Here is a 12,153-nt window from a genome sequence, read left to right as displayed (position 1 = left end):
TTTTACTCTATATGCTGTCTAGGGGTATTACTGATGAAAACGCGATCGATATATGTGTGTTTCTGGTTCCTTTCCCTCCTTCGTTCCCAACACCATCCACCATACAGACGTGAACATGAGTTAAAAGTAGATATATTGAAATGAGCCAAAAGATGAGGTCGAAACCAAAATGTCAAAAGGAAGCGATCGAGTCATTAAACGAGACAAGGCCGAAAATCAGTCCTGCACGAATAGCCGTTGCATTAGCACAGGCTGATATCGAAGAAGACGGAAGAGTGTCGAAAGAACAGCCTGCTGCCGCCAAGCCGAGCCAATCGGCTCCCTGGTCAGCGTCATGATGGCGGGCAGGCTGAAACACAAACAGCGCAGTGAGACCGGACAACGGCGGTCAACGGTCACCAAAAAAAAGGCCGAAAGAGATAACCGAATGGTTAGCCGAAAGACAAAACAAACAGTTCAACCATATACCGAATAGTTCGGCAAGTTAAACGGACTTCCTAGAAGACGTCACGTCACCTTGTCCCCACAGCACAGCTCCAAGAGAGCTGGCTGGGGCAGACCGTCCGGTCTGAGTCATTCTTACGTAGGTACTTACTTGTGCATGTTGAGTGGAGTGTTGCAGAGTGGGTGTTGTCGAACGTGGTGTGGACTGTGTGAGGAGTGTCTCGCTGCTCCGTCTCGCGCCCGTTTTATTCCTCGCTGGTCACACAAAAACAGGTAAAGCCACTGCAGTCGGTAGTTGCCCTGCAGCGTAGGTGCAGCTCAGCTCTTCTCTGCCGATCTGCAGACAGTCGCTAGCCCGGCCTTGCCGATTCCACTTTTTGTCCGGTGGTACCGGTGCTCGGTCTCCGGCGGCCGTCATCGTATGGTGGCCGGTGGGAGGCGGCGCTGGCCCGCCAACAGAACAACAGTCAGCCGTGGCTGTCCAGCTTCCACTGTTCGGATAGAAGCCACTGGTCGGATAGAAAATACTCACCAAAACTATTTCTCACATCCCTTCCATTTTTATAGCGAACGAAGAACTGTAACCTTTGGGGATGAACGGGTACACATACGTAATAGTTAGATGGTTCACAGTCTAAATTGAGTTTGACTCGTTGATAAGTCAAATGCGACAAACCCTCTGTCTTAAACCGTTTTGTATCTTCCTAAAAATATGACTTTAGTACAAAATACAAAGTACTAAGTAGCTTGAATCTTAATTGATCATAACTTCATCAGATCGTATGGCTTCAATAACCCAAGCACTGCAAATTGGTACTGCTGCTTGATGCCAAATACTGGTAAAGCAACCAAAGCATATTTACATTTATGCTATTCTGGGAACCACATCTTCTTGCTACTGACCTGTGACAGTTTCAAGGATAAGGAATATCGGGGTTAACCGAAAAGGATTAGCAGAGGAACACGCCATGTAATATGAAAGGTACTCATGTTAACAATTCCCAATGCGGGCTTGGACTTTAAAATTCCCGAGCGTTAGCGTGATGTGTCCATCCGTCTGCTCTGAATTGCCACGCATGGAGGAAGATAAGTTACAGTCAAAGGGCGAGTGATCGTTTGCCTCTGTCATAACAGAAGGATGCGGCTCAGACTTCTGGCAGCAGTCAGCATCGAGACGTGGGACCTAAGGGCTCGGGTGAGGTGTTAGGGTTGAAGTCAATCTGTCATGCCGAGAGGTTCGTTGTGCCTGTAGACCTTCTGGTATCTCAGATACCTGTGTAGGACTCGCTCTGCTGCTGGCGCCAATGACTTGAGGACATTGAGAGGCACCAGACGACGCAAGCATCGTATCACACGAGCAATTTGTCCTATGACTATGCCGGTTCTATGCCCGCGCATCTTTGGTCTGCACAGATCCATTGATTGTCGCTGGATCTAGATTCAAGGCAATGCACAGGATTGTTGCTCCACCATAACTTGTACCTCAAGCACCAACTGACCCTTGTCACGACCTTCATGCATACTCTGAAGTAGATTGTAGCAAACTCATCTGCTTTACTTTAACAAGTGAGCACATGCCCGTTGGCTTTTGATCTTTCGATCTCAAAGGTTGTCCTTACTTTGTTCGTGACCCGACATCACCGTCGCTGGTCACTCACGAGTCGGTGGCGCTCCATACAGGGTCGGATAAATCCATCAGGACCTCCACTCGGTGTGGTGTCTGTTGCAGACAATACAACGAAAGTTAGCCACAACAGCTGGTAGGTACACCTTTCATGAAACAAGACGTGGGCTCATCGTTCAGACTTAGGATTGTCAATAATTCAAACGAGTGCTGAACGAGTTATCTAGGGTTGCAGATCTTAACTGCATAGGCTTCACGTTACACAGGAAACGGCGTGGTCAGTTTGCACAGTTGATGTTACTCCAGAACCTTGCTTAAAACCGTTAACATGCCGTTAACATACTTGTTATTCGCTAATTCGAGACAATGCAACCAAGCCAGCATTTCATTGATTTTTACTTTACCGTTGCGGTGCTACTCGGTTTAGCTCTACCGGCCAGACCTTCTCGGGACGTCTCGTACCTCGTACCTGCGCTGAAATCGAAACCTTTCGGCTTCAGTCAGCTCACGTTGTGACTGCTGTTGGGCCGAATTATTATTTGTCTTTGCCACGGTATCTCGACCGCAAGACCCACGCATTCATTTTCGATGAATAAGGACATGAAGCGTATAAGTATATCTTCCACCTTTAAGATGAGCCATGGACTGGGCTCCTGAAGAGTTCTGCACTTGCTATGACTTGCGAAGTGCAACTAAGCAAGGATTCGAGTCGTCTTACCTCCTGCCATGGAATGGAGATAAAACGAGACGAAAACCACTTTCCCCCTTAACCACTGTCTTTCCCTCTGCAGTCACCTGAAGTGTACTCACATATCAGCCGTTTGTCGGGTTTGCTGTTTCTGCAACATCTGTGCAACGAAGCACAGCAAACGAGTCACCTTTCTTATCGACGCTGCAGTCAACTTCTGAAACAAGTAAACTGTCGATCGGTTTTGCTGCTTCTGCAACACCTGTGCAAATGAAGCAAAGCAACCGAGTCATCATCCTAAGACACCTTTCCTATCGATGTCATCTTCTGAAACAATAAAGCTTCTGGTCAGGTTTGCTGTACCTGCAGCACCTGTGCAACAAATTCGAGCAATCGAGTCGTCATCACCCAATAAGACACCTTTCCTATCGACGTCACCTTCTGAAACATATAAGCTGTTAGTCGGGTTTGCTGCTGGCCTCTCTCTTGTAGTCGCCGGAGTGTTCGACTCTTTATACTCCGGTAGCAGTGTATTTGCGGTGGGGTTTGCCGCCTTACACGCTCAAATGGTTCCGTTTTTCACATACTAGGAACACCTCCTCAGCATGGATTGTCGCTTGTGCCAGTGACCTGCTGCTCCCGTCACTGCACGCCCAGCCCTTATGCCTAGAGCGTAAGCTGACCGAGAATTCCACCCATACCCGGCCGGTGTATGTTCGGTGGGCATGGACCCCCAGAGGACCACCCTCTGCCATGCTGCTCAACTCTGGTAGATAGGTGGGGCAGGCCCTATCACCAGTTCTCCTCAGCTCCTACGCGTCCGGGCAGCGACTGCCGTCCTGCTCCACGCGAGCAGACGGTCCGGTGACGTCCTCCTCCAAGAGACGTCTGTAGGCTGCACGTCCTACCTAGCACTCGCCCTTCTCTCAGGGACGTAGGCAGACGGCACGACCTACTCAATAAACGGAAACCACATTTCTGGCCCAGCACATCACCCGCCAAATAACAGATGCGTTTATCATTCTGTCAAATACTTCCCAACTGGACGGGAGTATCACCAATGTTGACTGGGATTATCTTCACAAATCACAACCCTCAACTGACTGATGAGATGACTGTCTGTTTGAACCGAAGCAAAGGTATATTGCCATCCAATGTTAACCAATAATGACTAATTAATACGAAATTTACCTATCAACTAGGGCAAAGTGTCTAACACAGAGAGAATTACTTCACCCGAATTCGACTTGCCGGAAACCTGCCACATGCTCTGAAATGTTGAAATTCCTGTGTAAGAACTGAATAGATGTAAACGACGTTGTACTCTCACAAATAAATGACATCTCAAACTGTGAAACATTGAACCGATTTTGTTCCACTGAACCTTGTCAACAACTCAGCCATGAAACAACTCCATGAAACAATAATTAAAACCCAAACAACAAGTAAAACCACAAAAGAATAACTAATCATGTCAGCGAGGCATCAATCCACTCAGTCACAATGACACTTCGGACTGTGTCAGGGCCATGTAAGGTTATGTCAACGGACCTCTGAACTCCGGAAACCTTGATCATGGGATACTTCAGCGATCTTGAAAACACTGATCAAATCGCATATCCGGTTTGGCGATCAGATGATCGAACTCGCGATGTTTTATCTGTGGATGGTTATTGCCCCGAATACGCTAGCTGACCACTGTGCTGCCATGCACCTGGTCACTGACGTCCTATGGCAACTACCCCAAAGTTCAATGACACCAAGTCGGTATCATCAGAACGTGTCATGGCAACGAAGTCAGTGTTAGCTCCCTAAAGCCAAGTCAGTAACATCTGAGCATTAAAGGTCAAGACAAATCTCAATAACACCAAGTCGAAGTTATCAGATCAAACCTACGGACCAGCTCAACAACACCAAGTCGGCATTATATGAGCACCTTATACGGGCAACTTCTTAATAAAGTTCAAGAATACCAAGTCCTGTATCATCCAAACATATTTTCAAGTCTAAGGAATCGAATGGATGTAATCAATGGCGCATATTAGGACATTCATTTATACCTCCTATGAAGTTAGGTAGCCATTTGCTGTCATGCCAACGATGCGAACGAATTAATTTGCGAGGCATACGACCGAATAGCGTATACCCAGAAGGCAAAGTAAGTAGACCCACAGAAGCAAGCAAGACTAACCTGAATCAAATGAACTTCAAGAGATGGCGACCTCGACGGTGCGTCCAATGTAGGTTGTCCATGCAGCATGCGGACCAACAATTGGCCTGACGAACCTAGTAGAGTCTGGAACTCGAGCCATTCACCATCAAATAAAGGCAACTGGAAATACACAAATTGTGACCAGTCAATTCACGAACACGGTGAAACGGAAAGTTTACGAACCACGAGCAGCAAGTTACACCAACGACGAATCATTCTGGAACAACAAAGAACCTGAAAACTTTACAAGCAAGAACATGCAATGAATCAGAAGCATATATAATCAGGGTCCTGTTCGAGCAGAACAGAGTTTGAGATCCCGGACGAGCCCCCAATGTAATTTGAAGTTGGTCCCTTTGTATAGCCTACATTGCATCCTGATTATTTATCTGTTGTCTAGGGGATTATATTCTTCAATCTTTTACTCTATATGCTGTCTAGGGGTATTACTGATGAAAACGCGATCGATATATGTGTGTTTCTGGTTCCTTTCCCTCCTTCGTTCCCAACACCATCCACCATACAGACGTGAACATGAGTTAAAAGTAGATATATTGAAATGAGCCAAAAGATGAGGTCGAAACCAAAATGTCAAAAGGAAGCGATCGAGTCATTAAACGAGACAAGGCCGAAAATCAGTCCTGCACGAATAGCCGTTGCATTAGCACAGGCTGATATCGAAGAAGACGGAAGAGTGTCGAAAGAACAGCCTGCTGCCGCCAAGCCGAGCCAATCGGCTCCCTGGTCAGCGTCATGATGGCGGGCAGGCTGAAACACAAACAGCGCAGTGAGACCGGACAACGGCGGTCAACGGTCACCAAAAAAAAGGCCGAAAGAGATAACCGAATGGTTAGCCGAAAGACAAAACAAACAGTTCAACCATATACCGAATAGTTCGGCAAGTTAAACGGACTTCCTAGAAGACGTCACGTCACCTTGTCCCCACAGCACAGCTCCAAGAGAGCTGGCTGGGGCAGACCGTCCGGTCTGAGTCATTCTTACGTAGGTACTTACTTGTGCATGTTGAGTGGAGTGTTGCAGAGTGGGTGTTGTCGAACGTGGTGTGGACTGTGTGAGGAGTGTCTCGCTGCTCCGTCTCGCGCCCGTTTTATTCCTCGCTGGTCACACAAAAACAGGTAAAGCCACTGCAGTCGGTAGTTGCCCTGCAGCGTAGGTGCAGCTCAGCTCTTCTCTGCCGATCTGCAGACAGTCGCTAGCCCGGCCTTGCCGATTCCACTTTTTGTCCGGTGGTACCGGTGCTCGGTCTCCGGCGGCCGTCATCGTATGGTGGCCGGTGGGAGGCGGCGCTGGCCCGCCAACAGAACAACAGTCAGCCGTGGCTGTCCAGCTTCCACTGTTCGGATAGAAGCCACTGGTCGGATAGAAAATACTCACCAAAACTATTTCTCACATGTCTCTAGGTGATCCGATTCAAACACACCCTCACCCACAGTCGTATCGATGTCCCCACCCCACGAGAGCACCAAATCTAGCACAGCATCGTTCCTTGTGGGAGCGTGCACAGATTGAGTAAGTCCGTTGATGTTCAGATTCTCAACGAATTGTACAGCTCGGGCGGATCTCACTCGTATAACAGGATCCTCTCCGGCTGGCCACTGCAGTTCCGGCAGGTTAAAATCGCCACAGACAATGACAGGTCTTGTAGTGGCGCGCAACTTGGCGAGACACTCGAAGATCGCGGTTAAATCGCCGTCCAGGTCGGGAGGCCGATAACAGACTGCCAAATAAGTGGGACGGTTAGTGCCGATCTGTACCACCAGTACTTCTGCGGTGTCAGGCTCCAGGTCGCGTCGCCGGGTCGGGTGCAGCTGGGTTTTGACTGCACAAGCGACGCCTCCGCCGTGTGTAGGGCGGTCCCGTCGTATCCAGGTGTGTTGGTCCCAGCCCAGCTGCAGTTCGGAGTCGGCGACGTCGGCTGATAACCAAGTCTCCGTCATGCAGAACGCGTCCTGGGCGCTCAGATCGGGCGCCATGGCTCGCAGCGTGTGTAGCTTGTTGCGCACACTGCGCACATTCTGACAGCGGACGGTGAGCGCGCGCCGATGCTGCTCGGGCCCAGGGTTCAGCTCGACGTCGCCAGCTAATATCAAGCGGCACGCTTGATATTAGCGACATTTCATCTTTGACCTGACCTGTGACGTCATCGGTGACCCCGAGGTCAACGAAATTTGGTTTCCTTCGACAAATTTGACAGGCCTTTCGAACGCCGTTTGAATTTTGCGGATCCGTCCAGTAGTTTCGGAGATACGAGGGGGGGGGGCAAAAATAGCCCCCCCCCACCAGGTCACGTTATAAACAGACCCCACCAGGGCGCGGGTTAAGGGGGGGGGGGGTGCGTTTTGGACGGTTCTCCCTTATCCAAAGTAAAAACCCGGGCATTTTGCAAAATGCCTATTGCCTATAGGCAGTTCATGCATTTTGCAAACTGCCTCTCCACTCATGTCACTCATGTCACTCCACATTTGATGACATCCTAAGGGGGCCTCGGGACAATTATGGCGTGTGGTGCGCCGTTGGACCCCCCCCCCTTGCCGTTTTGCCCCTGATAGAGCCGGAGCTTGGCGGAAAAAACGGACGTGCTGCCCGTGACGAGAGGAAGACGATGATACCTAATTTGAAGGTCATACGGCATTGGTTGACCTTCCAGGTCAGGTCAATGACATAAAAGTCGGAAAAATCGGGACCTGTTGGAACGTCGTTAAGTGTGGTTGCAATGAGGTTTTTTGGGGGTGATGATCACAAATATCATGTTAGTTTTGATCACAGATGATGGCTTTATGCATTCAGGCCAGGTCGGGTCAGCTCAGGTCAGGTCAACCAGTAGGGGTCCTGCCATAGGTGTCGTAGTAGTAGTAGTAGTTTCATTTTTTATTGTAGTACTTTCATAGTGTTTCCAAATTTTCAGGGTAGGTGTAAATTTGACTGACGCGAGGGTACTGAACGTTTCGCCGCGATCGGCCGCTTTTAAAGGGACTATCCCGCCTTCTAAAATGTTGTTAAAACCAGTTAAATTGTGCCCGACTTTATAGATTGGATGACCAGGAACACAGTTCTGGCATTTATTTTTCATTAAACATCTTAGGCTTCCCATATTCCAAACACAAACTTTCAAATATGTGACGTCACAGCCCAAAATTACCTCCTTCCCCAGGCCACATTACTGTCATAAAGCTGATTCTTTTTACTCTGTAGGCACCACAACAAAGTTCAGACCAAGTTTTAAGCGATTTTTCAACGAACAAACCCATTTAAATCAGAATGACTAAACAAGGTGACGTCACACTAACGGTCGCTCCATGTTGAAGATAGGGCCTTGTACAAGGCCCATTTTCAAATGAAGGGAACGAATTTCTTCAACACCTAGAGGCCGCGGGGTTTGCAACCTAGATAGATAGTGGTTTCTGAACCTCGCCGCAAACTTGGCTATCTCAACTCAAACTCCATGTTAAAGGTGGGATAGTCCCTTTAACGTGAGGTATTCGCGAAAAACAGAGGGGTTCCGTTCGACCCCCTCCCCCCCCCATACGGGCGAGGGCAGTGGCGCGGCCAGGGTGGGGTCAGAGGACAGCTGACCCCCCAAAAAAATCTGTCAGGGGCCCCCTCTGGTCTGAAACCTTCGGTGAAATAGTATAGAGAGTGAGAGAGTGAGAGTGAGAGTGAGAGTGAGAGTGAGAGTGAGAGACCACATTTACCGATTTTAATGATGAACTTTAGTGGTAATTTATTAGTTGACCAATCGTCGTTTTGAACGAAATTTCCTGTCAGACTAGTTCAGGGCACTGTTGTTCACTGTGCCAACATCATTCTGACATATTGCATCGCTTTTCTGCAAGATAAGCTAGCTGTTTGCAAGCAGCTGCAAGACGTAATTTAACCCGCGCGGGGCTGGGGTCTCCAGCCGAACGCGCGGGGCTGGGGGGGGGGGTAAATTTTATCTCCCCTGTTATCTCCCGAACTAATGGTCCGATTTGGAAAATTCAAACGCCAATCGAAAGCTCTCATCACGAACTACTAAAAACATGTACTTAACTTAAAGTTTGAGGTCAAGGTCAAGGTCAGGTCAAGGGTACAAATTGCAAGTTTCTACAGTATCGGCCTTGCACCGTAGTTGCCGAAGAATGGAGTCATGGACTGAGACTGATCGCCCAAAACGTGTTCTTAGGCTACCAAGACAATATTCGTTGCATACAATATCATTCAGAGGTCAAGGTCAAGGTCAGGTCAGGTCAGGTCACCAAAAAAACAAAATATAGAAAAGGGCATGTGCGACACATGTTTAATGGGTCATTTTACTCATAGAATTCAATAGGCACACTCAATAAGTGATATGGACCACCTCTGGATGAATTTCAGGTCGAGGTCAGGTCAAGATCAGGTCAAGTGAGGTCAAATTTTGAAGTTGGTTGTTAAGGCCTAAAAAGGTGTCTATCTGATGCAGTTTTTCACGGCGAATCGAATGGTGATATTTTGGTTTCCGTACGAGGTCTAGAACTTCCAAAAAAGTCATTTTTCAAAAAATTGTGTGTCGTGACGTCATAAAATTTTGAATAACTCCCACATTTTTGAACCGATTCTTCTAAAATTTGGTGTGTAGGTGCACATAGACCACTTCTCTGACATATATTCCGGTTTTTTCGATAGACTCAAAATTTTGGATTTTATAATGATTTTACCAAAAAAGTCATTTAAAAAAAAAAAAATTAGGCCAAAATCCAAAATTTTCAAAAAACCGAGATAGCCATTTGATAGACAAAGTAAAATTACGTATACCCTTTTTTGTTACGTCTTGATTCCTTTAAAAATGAAGATGTTAGCGGCGTTTGAACTTTTGCCGTTTTTGAGGCGAAAATGGCGAACATGACGTCACTAAAACGTCAATTTCTCAAAAATTTTCCGACGGATTTCGCTCAAATTTTCAGGGAACGTGTCAAATTGATGTAAGAAAAGGTACTGAAAGTTTGGCGGCGCTGCGCGCCGCCGTTTTTGAGATATCGCAAAAATTCGCGAGGGGGGGTAAAATTTACCCCCCCCCCCAGCCCCGCGCGGGTTAAAATCATATCCAATTTTTTAATTAGACTTTTATGAAAACGTTATTTCGAGCGGCTAAAAATGAACATTTTATACTAGCCTCTGATTACTCATCTTTTGTTCCATATAGGTGCTTTGCTGCTTTTCCCTGCTACTTTTCGAGGTATGCGCCAGTAAACCACATGATGTAGGGGCAATTGTCACCTCGCCGCTCTACTGAAGGCCCGGCGCTCTTTAAAACGCTGGAAGTTGTGAAAAACAAACGCTTATAATCTAAATAAAATATATGTCCCTGAGCTCCGAATTGATCAACGCACACAATGCTGTCAACATTTCTGGGCCAAACTCAAAAATTCAGTCATTATTAACCCCTAAACACAAGTCAGTGATAATCAACATCAGCTCGCTCTTTAGTCAGACTTTTTGAGAAATGTTATTTCGAGCCGCTAAAAATGGCCATGCCATACAAACCACCAATCATCTTTCTGTCATGCCCTACTCGCAATTTTTGCTAATGCCTGCTACTCTTCGAGGTCACGTGACCTCACCATTAAAAGTGAATGGGGAAATAAGGAAACTGTTGTTTTTGCGCATGAAGTGATTTCAAACTATCTCAAGCACACGGAATCGTGATTTCGTGCACTCCTTGCAAGATCCGATGCTTTACTTTTGCATTGTTGACCTTCCGTGACGTCATTTATGACGTCACACCGGTCATAGGAGTTTCTCGTCAATAACTCACGATCAAATTGAGCCAGCGACTCGGGAAAGCCACCAATGGACTCGGGAAGACCTCCCGAATCGAATGATATGCGATACGACCTCCTTCGATTAAGTTCGTGGCCTGATGGGCTCTGAACTGACCTTGACTCGAGGTCAATACCTTAAGTTGACCTCACCCGAACAAAAAGCATACCATTCGACGCGCCTGAGCCAGGCAAACACGATGGTGCCAAAATCGCTGCTCTGCGGCCATTTTTTTGCGAAATTATTTGCCAAAAACCAAACCCTACCTTGGGCTTTTTGACTTCACCTCAGAGGTTACCGGTTGACCTGGGACCTTAAAATCGGGTATCAATCGTTCCGCCTTGAAACGGCGCACACGCTTGTTTTTTCCGCGAGGCTCTAGCTCCATTAGGGGCGAAACGGCAAAAAGGGGTCGTACGAACCCTCCCCCCTCGGCCGGCCGAGGGGGTGGGGGGTCCGACAATAGGTCCGGCGAGGGTTAAGCAGCCCCACTTCGTTTTTAGCATGTTTGCTTGTCACTGAGATCAACGACTCAATCACAATTAATTTCTAGCACTTTTCCGGACCCCCGGCCCAGTGTGCACCGGCCCGCGGGACAAGGGATACACATACAGAATTATCTATCAGTGAACACTTATTGAGCGGCTATTCACTCAGGAGCGGGATGGGTAGGTACTGAAACGCGCCGATTATAGTCCCAGCCGCCGCCTACAGAAGTACAGAAGTGCGAGAAAAAATCTAGACTGAACAGTCGGCAGAATCAGCAGCTGAACGTCCGTGCCAGCGGATCAGAATGGGGAAGCTGTCGATTTTTTTTATATATATTCAGTCGTGACGTTTGTAACGACCTTCCACAAACTATTCGTGACCTATGTCCGCAAGCATTTAAGAGAGCTGCGGAGCTAAATGCTCAACAGCAGATGGCTGTCGGCAACTCCGGGTCGTGAAGAGCCAATTGTTGTTCAGTGTGGTTGGGCTCGTTCCTGTAGCAGGGTAAGTGTAAATAGATGTTCACGGGTCCTGTTATTTTGTGATTTGTTTCAACTTGACACATTTGCACACGTCACATTGGTACCACAAACTGGTTTGAGAGTCCAGAATATGTTTCGGGACAGTACATCTTGATATACATCAAAACAAACGGAATACACCAACATAATTCATGGGCAATCGCATGCGCCGAGGTACTTTATGGTCACCACAGAAAACCAGCAGCATCGGCTATCCTGCGCGTCACAATCAACATGGTTTGTGAAAGTCTGGCAGTTCGAGAGAGAGAGAGAGAGAGAGAGAGAGAGAGAGAGAGAGAGAGAGAGAGAGAGAGAGAGAGAGGGGGGGGGGATAGGCGAATAGCAAGAATATGATTGATCACTTTCCGAGCGAAGGCCG

The 12,153-nt window shown here is 47.6% G+C and overlaps 1 long non-coding RNA gene across 1 annotated transcript; it reads right to left on the bottom strand.

The window, feature by feature from the left end:
• Nucleotides 1-116: 116 nt before the first annotated feature.
• On the bottom strand, nucleotides 117-6,377 carry LOC122386013. The gene is made up of 2 exons (XR_006257311.1): nucleotides 2,538-6,377; nucleotides 117-2,164 (listed from the first exon to the last, which is right to left on the bottom strand). It is a non-coding gene; the product is annotated as an uncharacterized LOC122386013 (long non-coding RNA).
• Between the last annotated feature and the right edge of the window lie 5,776 nt (nucleotides 6,378-12,153).

Source organism: Amphibalanus amphitrite, unplaced genomic scaffold (assembly GCF_019059575.1).
Source record: "Amphibalanus amphitrite isolate SeventyFive unplaced genomic scaffold, NRLGWU_Aamphi_draft 000237F_arrow, whole genome shotgun sequence".
NCBI lineage: Eukaryota > Metazoa > Arthropoda > Thecostraca > Balanomorpha > Balanidae > Amphibalanus > Amphibalanus amphitrite.
This window is presented reverse-complemented; position numbering and strand designations above follow the sequence as displayed.